The sequence below is a fragment of the Oncorhynchus mykiss genome, chromosome 24, assembly GCF_057628025.1.
Source record: "Oncorhynchus mykiss isolate SJ-2025 chromosome 24, ASM5762802v1, whole genome shotgun sequence".
Taxonomy (NCBI): Eukaryota; Metazoa; Chordata; class Actinopteri; order Salmoniformes; family Salmonidae; genus Oncorhynchus; species Oncorhynchus mykiss.
The window spans coordinates 41,236,682-41,246,028 of NC_143045.1; the positions used below are offsets into that span (position 1 = coordinate 41,236,682).

Sequence of the window (9,347 nt, forward strand, 5' to 3'; positions counted from 1 at the left end):
AGATACTACACAGTATAGTACAGCTACTGTACATAGATACTACATAGTATAATACATATATACTACACAGTATAGTACAGCTACTGTACATAGATACTACATAGTATAATACATAGATACTACACAGTATAATACATAGATACTACACAGTATAATACATAGATACTACACAGTATAGTACAGCTACTGTACATAGATACTACATAGTATAATACATAGAATCTACACAGTATAATACATAGATACTACACAGTATAATACATAGATACTACACAGTATAGTACAGCTACTGTACATAGATACTACATAGTATAATACATAGATACTACACAGTATAATACATAGATACTACACAGTATAATACATAGATAGTACAGCTACTGTACATACTACATAGTATAATTCATACATGGTATATTGTCTGTGTCAGCCATATGGACCATCCATACATGGAACATCCTCCCTTCTGGCTGTTGTCGGGTAACGTGGAGAGAGAGGGCCCTGAGAGGCTAGGGAGAGAGGGCCCTGGGAGGCTAGGGAGAGAGAGGGCCCTGAGGACCAGAGAGGCTGTGGAGAGAGAGGGCCCTGAGGACCAGAGAGGCTGTGGAGAGAGAGGGCCCTGAGGACCAGAGAGGCTGTGGAGAGAGAGGGCCCTGAGGACCAGGGAGGCTGTGGAGAGAGAGAGGGCCCTGAGGAGCAGAGAGGCTGTGGAGAGAGAGGGCCCTGAGAGGCTAGGGAGAGAGAGGGCCCTGAGGACCAGAGAGGCTGTGGAGAGAGAGGGCCCTGAGGAGCAGAGAGGCTGGGGAGAGAGAGGGCCTTGAGGAGCAGACACCACTACAGGGAAACAAGACCGGGTCTGTCATTTGCTACACACACACTCACACATATACATAGGACTATACGCACACAGACGATTTACAGCAACAAACAGTGTACACGGATGATGTAAGTAAAATAATCGAATTGTATACATTTTAATAAGTCTTTAATCAGTATAACAACCACAGTGATGTGATTATCCCCAGGGTCCCCACTTCAGCTCATCAAGACAGGGAAGGAGGGAGTCTTCTACAAGGCCAGGATGACACACAGGGAACCTGCAAGGGTCACGGCCTGTTCGCCTGCAAGATCATCAGAGGGTACGCTACGCTAGGCTACCACCAGATCACCAGAGGGTACGCTACGCTAGGCTACCAGCAGATCACCAAAGAGGGTACGCTACGCTAGGCTACCAGCAGATCACCAAAGAGGGTACGCTACGCTAGGCTACCAGCAGATCACCAAAGAGGGTACGCTACGCTAGGCTACCAGCAGATCTCCAAAGAGGCTACGCTAGGCTACCACCAGATCACCAAAGAGGGTACACTACGCTAGGCTGCCACCAGATCACCAAAGGGTACGCTAGGCTAGGCTGCCACCAGTACACTCCTCAACCTCTGAGGCAGTTGATAATCTTATTCCCATAATGATCAGAGATGAAATGTCCATTGAGACTGAGGGGGAAACGAGACACTGCTTTAGTGGGGGGAAAAAAGGTCACAAAGTTTATGTCTCAAATGGCAGCCTATTCACTCCATTTGAGGTTCTTAAACTTTTTCAACCTGAGACCCAAATGAGAAACTGACCATCCTCCCATGACCAAAATAAGAACAAATACTGTGTGATAATCTACCACTCTGGGAGTCTGCATTATTTATATTAGTCTCCATAAGGAATAGAAAACTAGTATCTATAACATATATACTACAACAACATGAATTCTAATATGTGTTGTTTACCCAGAACCCTGTGTTGTTCATGGAGTTCGTGAACTACGGGAACCCTGCGGCACTTCCTTCAGACCCACAGAGACAAACTGACCCCTGACCCTGAGCTACAGAGCCTGCTCACCATCGCCTCTTATCACATCACACTGGCCATGGAACATCTCAGATCCAAAATGGTACCCAGTTTCCTCCTCCTCCTCCCACTCATTCCTTATGACTGGGTCAGTGTCTCACACACAGGTCAGTCAGTTACACCCACGGGTCAGTGTCTCACACACAGGTCAGTCAGTTACACCCACGGGTCAGTGTCTCACACACTGGTAGAAACCACAGGAAACACCTGCGGGTCAAACTTTATACGGTAGCAAATTTTCGGGGATAGCCCAGTCACAGGGACATTGGCAATGCTTTTTAGCACAGGATTAGGCCTGATCTGTCCCAGGAAACCGGGCCTCCCAGGAAACCAGGCCTCCTAGGAAACCGGGTTGATAGTCTAAGTGTGAGTTTTAAAGGGTAACTGTTTCCAATGTGTGGTTGTGTGTGTAGGAACATGTGCCCCTATGCTGGTAGGCCAAATATTGTGTTTGTCTAGCCTTTATTTACCCAGAACATGTCTCCTTCCTGAACATAACCCAGACAGACTCCTCTATGAAATACTGGATGTAGGTTTATTTTTGTATTCAAGGGTTTTGTCACAAATGGCACCCTATTCATTCAGTGCATTCCTTCTGACCAGAGCCCGATAAGGGCACTATTTAGGGAATCGGGTGTAATTTGGGATGCAGGTTCTCTCTCCCTCTGACAGCTGGGTGGAACCCTAGCCTTCCATGTGCTGTCCTTCACGGATGGTGAGAATGATTCTGTGAGCAGCCTTGCGGTCTCTTCTTCCTCAGTTGAACCCATACAAATGTAATCCTCCGAGCGGTCTGAGGCTCTGCATCGCAGTTCTGATGTTCCACTGGGATGGGCCTGCGCCGTCCGTGGTAGGGGAGGGTTTGACCGGTGGGGGGGGGGGGGGACCAATGTTTCCTCCGAAACATTGGTGTGGCTGGCTTCCAGGTTAAGTGAGCAGGGGGTTAAGAAGCAGCGCGGCTTGGCGGGTCATGTTTCCGAGGACCCACGGCATAGAATATTCTAGAATTCTAGTTCTATGGTTGAACATCTGAAGCTCTTTTGTTCTCTCATAGGGGTGCATCCCAATAGACTAGAGTCTTTAGCTTCAGCTGCACCGATATGAAATATGTGGACTGGGTATAGACAGTAAAACTTCCTGTAGGCATCCTGTATGTTACACCTGTCCTGTGTCTTTAGGGGCGACAGGTAGCCTAGTGGTTTAGAGGGGAGGAAGGTAGCCTAGTGGTTAGAGGGGAGGCAGGTAGCCTAGTGGTTAGAGCGTTGGACTAGTAACATTGAAGGTTGCTGGATCGAATCCCGGAGCTGACAAGGTAAAAATCTGTCGTTCTGCCCCTGAACAAGGCAGTTAACCCACTGTTCCTAGACCAGTTAACCCACTGTTCCCAGGCCGTCATTGAAAATAAGAATTTGTTCTTAACTGACTTGCCTCGTTAAATAAAGGTTAATAATAATAATTCAGACCAATACAGATGAAGGAGAGGAGTTCTGATTTGGAAAACAGGACATCTGAACTGACAACCCCAGTCAGCTTTGAGACTACGCTGTATCTAAACTGATAACTACATGTGATGTCGGGATTGACACTAGTTTGTACAACATATGAATCTAATATCTCTGGCAAACTCGAGGTCATTTAAAAAATTAATTGGTATTATAATTTTTATTTATTTTTTGTTTATTGTCTGGATCATCTTGGCCCAATGAGTGGCTTCACAAACGGAACGCTGTATAGTGCACTACTTTTGACCAGGGCCCTATGGAGTAACTAGTGCACTACTTTTGACCAGGGCCCTATGGAGTAACTAGTGCACTACTTTTGACCAGGGCCCTATGGAGTAACTAGTGCACTACTTTTGACCAGGGCCCTATGGAGTAACTAGTGCACTACTTTTGACCAGAGCCCTATGGAGTAACTAGTGCACTACTTTTGACCAGAGCCCTATGGAGTAACTAGTGCACTACTTTTGACCAGGGCCCTATGGAGTAACTAGTGCACTACTTTTGACCAGGGCCCTATGGAGTAACTAGTGCACTACTTTTGACCAGGGCCCTATGGAGTAACTAGTGCACTACTTTTGACCAGGGCCCTATGGAGTAACTAGTGCACTACTTTTGTCCAGGGCCCTATGGAGTAACTAGTGCACTACTTTTGACCAGAGCCCTATGGAGTAACTAGTGCACTACTTTTGACCAGAGCCCTATGGAGTAACTAGTGCACTACTTTTGACCAGAGCCCTATGGAGTAACTAGTGCACTACTTTTGACCAGGGCCCTATGGAGTAACTTGTGCACTACTTTTGACCAGGGCCCTATGGAGTAACTAGTGCACTACTTTTGACCAGGGCCCTATGGAGTAACTAGTGCACTACTTTTGACCAGAGCCCTATGGAGTAACTAGTGCACTACTGTTGACCAGAGCCCTATGGAGTAACTAGTGCACTACTTTTGACCAGAGCCCTATGGGGTAAGTAGTGCACTATATTAGGGAATAGGGTGCTATTTTGGGGAGTACCAAATAACAAAAATTGTTTTTGTTGAGCAGCTATGTACTCTTAGCTACACAATGAAAAAACTCCCTGCTGGGACAATAAAGTTTGAATTGAACTGGTCTCTTTAATATGGTTGTAAACACACTGTACACCTCACATCCTGACCCCCAGGACCCCCCATCCTGACCCCCTCAATACACACCAGGAACAGTAGACCTCACATCCTGACCCCCTCAATACACACCAGGAACAGTAGACCTCACATCCTGACCCCCTCAATACACACCAGGAACAGTAGACCTCACATCCTGACCCCCTCAATACCCACCAGGAACAGTAGACCTCACATCCTGACCCCCTCAATACACACCAGGAACAGTAGACCTCACATCCTGACCCCCTCAATACACACCAGGAACAGTAGATCTCACATCCTGACCCCCCCAATACACACCAGGAACAGTAGACCTCACATCCCGACCCCTTCAATACACACCAGGAACAGTAGACCTCACATCCTGACCCCCTCAATACACACCAGGAACAGTAGACCTCACATCCCGACCCCTTCAATATACACCAGGAACAGTAGACCTCACATCCTGACCCCCTCAATACACACCAGGAACAGTAGACCTCACATCCTGACCCCCTCAATACACACCAGGAACAGTAGACCTCACATCCTGACCCCCTCAACAGGAGTAATTTCACTGTATGATTCTGTCCCAAATGGCCCAGGTGAAAAGTAGTGCACTATATAGGGGAATAGGGTGCCATTTTGGGATGCATGCTATGATTAGTCCCTTGTTGTTCAGAGATGTAGCCTAGGCCTAGATCTGTCATCTACAGACTCTTTGTTAGGCTACTTCTCTAATCACTCTCACAAGTGAGGTTTAATCCAAAGTATTCCGTCTCTGAATCCACCGTTGAATCAGAGTCCTCTTCCTGTGTGTCATTTCCTTGTAGTGCTGATGATGCATGTCCCACTTCCTCTGTTTCTGTCTCTCCTAGCAGGGAACCCCTGTCTTTCTCCTCTCCTCTCTCTTCCTGTACTGTTGATCCTCTGTCCTCCTCTCTTTCTGTCTCTTCTGATAGTGGACTCCACTCTTCCTCATCTTCTTCACCCTCGTCCTCCAGTGGACCCCAGTCCAGCTCTATTTCAAACTCATCCTCCACTGGCCCCTCGTCCTCCTCTCTTCCGGTCTCCTCTGTCGGTTTAGCCGTAGGAGGAGGTCGTGGGCAGACTTCACCGCTGACACTATGTTGGAAAAACAGCTCACAGTCCTCCCTCCAGCATTTGATGTTGATGTCATACCCAGCTGCCTTCATCTCTTTCTGCTTATTTAGGACATTGCTATGTGTGGTTGTTATGCCCATCTTAGAGAGTCTTTTGAAAATGGGCTTAACCCCCCCTTGGGTCAGTGTTGAGTTGATGACATAGGCCAGTGCAGAAAGCCTGGGGTTTCTACCTCTCAGGGCCACAGAGGCAGCCACACAGTTATGGATGGTGGAACCACCTGTTGCAGTATTGATGGTGGTATAAAGCCACGGTGTCTTCCTGGACAACTCATTATCCAACGCTTCGTATGAAAAATACTTCATATTCTCCAACGAGGTACTACTCAAGATGCACGGTTCAGCAGAAGTCAAGTAATTTAAGGGTCTTGCATATGCCTTGACCTCTGCTTCTATTTTCTGCGTCATCTGCTTTCTGATTTCTTGACACATGGTCTCATTCGTCAAGGCTAACCTGACAAATGTCGCCAATTTGCCTTTCGCCAGGTTTTCAACCATTCCAGAAAATTCTGATGAAACCTTCTCAACCCTCTTTTTCAGCTTTGGATCCAATTGGTTAGGGTATGTTATGACAACCTGCAAAAAAATTATGTGAAGTTAATAGACTAATTTAGATTATTATAATGAAAATACAGAAGATAGGAATACAACAGTACAAGTATATGCACGTGGTTTTAGGAGGCGGGGGGCGGGGATTTGTGATTGGCAAGGTGGTGAATGTTGTTCTAAGAGCCACGATGCTTGGCTCTTAACATTAACACGCATCGGTTGCGGTACGGTTTTGGTAGCATTAAAATAACCGTATATTTTCATATCGGCGAGAAATATATATATATATATATATATATATTTTTTAAACACAAGGTTAAATTGATACACCTTTTATAGCGTTAGAGTTCTCACACGGCCATATGTCCATGTTACAGCGCAGTCGACTTCCTGAGCTATTTTGCTGTCTGGGTCTCTGAACGTCTGTGAGTAAAAGGGAGGCCGACGCAACAATGTGTCGTCACTGAAAAATACTGTCGGCTGCAACTGTTAAAACGCTATGCATGAAGTGTGTATTTTGCATATGTGAAATAATTTTGATATGAATTTATGTTTCTAGAATCGATCCGTGATTTTTGCATATGTGAAATAATTTTGATATGAAAGTATATGAATTTATGTTTCTAGAATCGATCCGTGATTAGATGGGAGTATTTGGCTTGCAAAGCCAATTCGCCCTTTAATCATAATATGTAAGGTCCTTGGACTATGGAGTAACGTTAGGCTCCTATAGTCCAACGTTGGGCTAGTTGGTTAGTATAACTACCTCGACAAGACTGCTCCTCGGGGGAACCTTTTTATAGGGAGGACATGTCTTCTTGGCTCCCTTGTCTGTTTCAGATGGACTCGGCTCCCGTTCAGATGTCTTCTTGGCAGCCCTGTCTGTTTCAGATGGACTCGGTTCCAGTTCACGCTTTCTCTTCTTGCTCGTCCCCGGTGTCTGATGCTCTGATTGCCATTTCTTTAAAATGCTTACAGATTCCTCTATCCTGAGAAATAGTCGATAGCACTTTGCACAAATTCTGCCCGACTTCACCCCTGGTGCCTCAGTTAGCACTAAACCGGTGGCAAGGAATCTGTCACATAACTTTTTGTCCTTTGAGGCTTTGGGCTTGTCAAATATTCTTCGTGTTGCCTGTAATGTCCCTTTGATGAGCAGATTTTGTCCGCAGAGCCGACAGGTGTTCTGTACGGATGGATATGGGTCTGATATACCTTGATAACTATGCAGAACTAACGTCTGGCTGCAAAGAACCAGGCCTACGGCTGTCATTGTTGTTTGTTTACATCCTCTGCATCCTTCTGAACACACCAAAGATGGTGGATAAATGAAGATGGTTCACTCGCCGTTTTGTAAAAAATAAAAAGTCAGTTCCGGTCTACTAGATGTGTCTCATATAGACACCAATGCAGTAGCAGCTGGGTCTGGTCTACTTCTTTGTTAATGGACTTTTATCAAAGATTATGGCTATACTGACGGGTTAGAAGTCTCTCCGCTCTAATAATGGGAGTCGTTGTCCACAAAGCGACACGCCGGGCTGCCTAACACCCGCATATCCTTTCTTTGGATTGGTGGATGCATCTCATTATTGTAATCCAGTTTTGAATATTCGATGAGGGTTGTTTACGTCGACCGTCTGTATTCAATGGAGAAATTATATGCTTACTAGCCGTATGCCATGAAAATGCATGGCCATCTCGAGACAACTCCGATATAAAGTTGTTTTTCCCTTCTCCCCGTCTGCACACACGTCGGTAAATCGACGCTTCGGAAACACGTCATTGATCCTGATACTCTGATTGGTCACTGCCCCCCCCCCCCCCCCCCCTGTGGATACAGTTGACGCTCTCCCCAGTCACGTGTAGTCGACAGTATGCTACAGTTATAATACGGTATTATTCATGTGTGTGGTCTTCCACTTGATTATCAGTTAATCATTTTATGGCCAGATCCTCAATTTTAAAGTCCAATCGAAAGTCCAGTTAACGACTTGGGTTTTGCGCATGTACTAATGTAGCTACCGCAAGCATGGGATGAAAATAGGGCCACTTCAATGTAGCCGCATACCTGGTCGCCAACATGGTACAGGGACAATTTATGTTGCTACGTCGGAGTTCCCTGTGACACGAAGAGAGGAGGGAGAGTCAGACCCAGTTCTTATTATAGCTCACCGAACCCTTCGGTGACTGCCGTAATGTGTACATCCGTAATCTACCGATTCGGGATTCTAGAACCGCATAGATTAGTTCATAAATAAGACTCGAATACATTTCGAGATATTTTTTTGCTATTGGTAGATTGAGGTCGCTGAAAGGTTGAAACATCTGTGTTAACGGGAATGAAGGAGGGTGCGCGAGGTCTGATCCGGTGCCATAACGATTCGGATCACCTTGGTGACATGGTCATAGTAGTAACTGACAGAATATGGCACGAGGGGGGTTTTGGTTTAGAGAAAAAAGTTTTTTGTTTGGTGACAATGACCAGGTTCTATTCTTTCAGAAGACCTATGGCAAGATACATGTGTAGTAAACAAGAATAATAATGAATGCTCCATTAATTAAATCATGTATATAATGTATTATTAGTTGTACATTTAGCTAATTTCTAACAGTATTTTAGATTTTTTTTCTCTCACATGTTCATTCTTCATTCTGGTTAACAGGTTATTTCCGCCCGGTGTGTTTCTCTCCACCTACTCAATCTCTATCATTCTAGATGGTAAATAAGAACAAGTGAATCATCTTCAAACCCATGTTTAAACATCATATCACGCTAAAATTATCTTGATTGCCATATGCCTATTTAACAGTAGTCCAAAGTTTGTGCATGTTCCATTTGCCTATCAGTTTACACTTGTGAGCATACTCAGACCCCTTGACTTTTTCCACGTTTTGTTAAGTTATTCTAAATGTATTTTTATTTCTCACCAATTTACACATAATACCTCATAATGACCAAGCCAAAACAAGTTTTTAGAAAAATGTTTAAAACTAAGTGCATGTTCTTCAACCGATCGATGCCCGCACCCGCCCGCCCGCCCGACTAGCATCACTACTCTGGACGGCTCTGACTTGGAATATGTGGACAACTACAAATACCTAGGTGTCT

The 9,347-nt window shown here is 45.2% G+C and overlaps 1 long non-coding RNA gene across 1 annotated transcript; it reads right to left on the minus strand.

Annotated features, from left to right (window-relative positions):
- Positions 1 to 4,494: 4,494 nt before the first annotated feature.
- On the minus strand, positions 4,495 to 5,090 carry LOC110503262 (uncharacterized). Its single transcript, XR_016491450.1, has 2 exons — positions 4,589 to 5,090; positions 4,495 to 4,542 (listed from the first exon to the last, which is right to left on the minus strand). It is a non-coding gene; the product is annotated as an uncharacterized LOC110503262 (long non-coding RNA).
- Between the last annotated feature and the right edge of the window lie 4,257 nt (positions 5,091 to 9,347).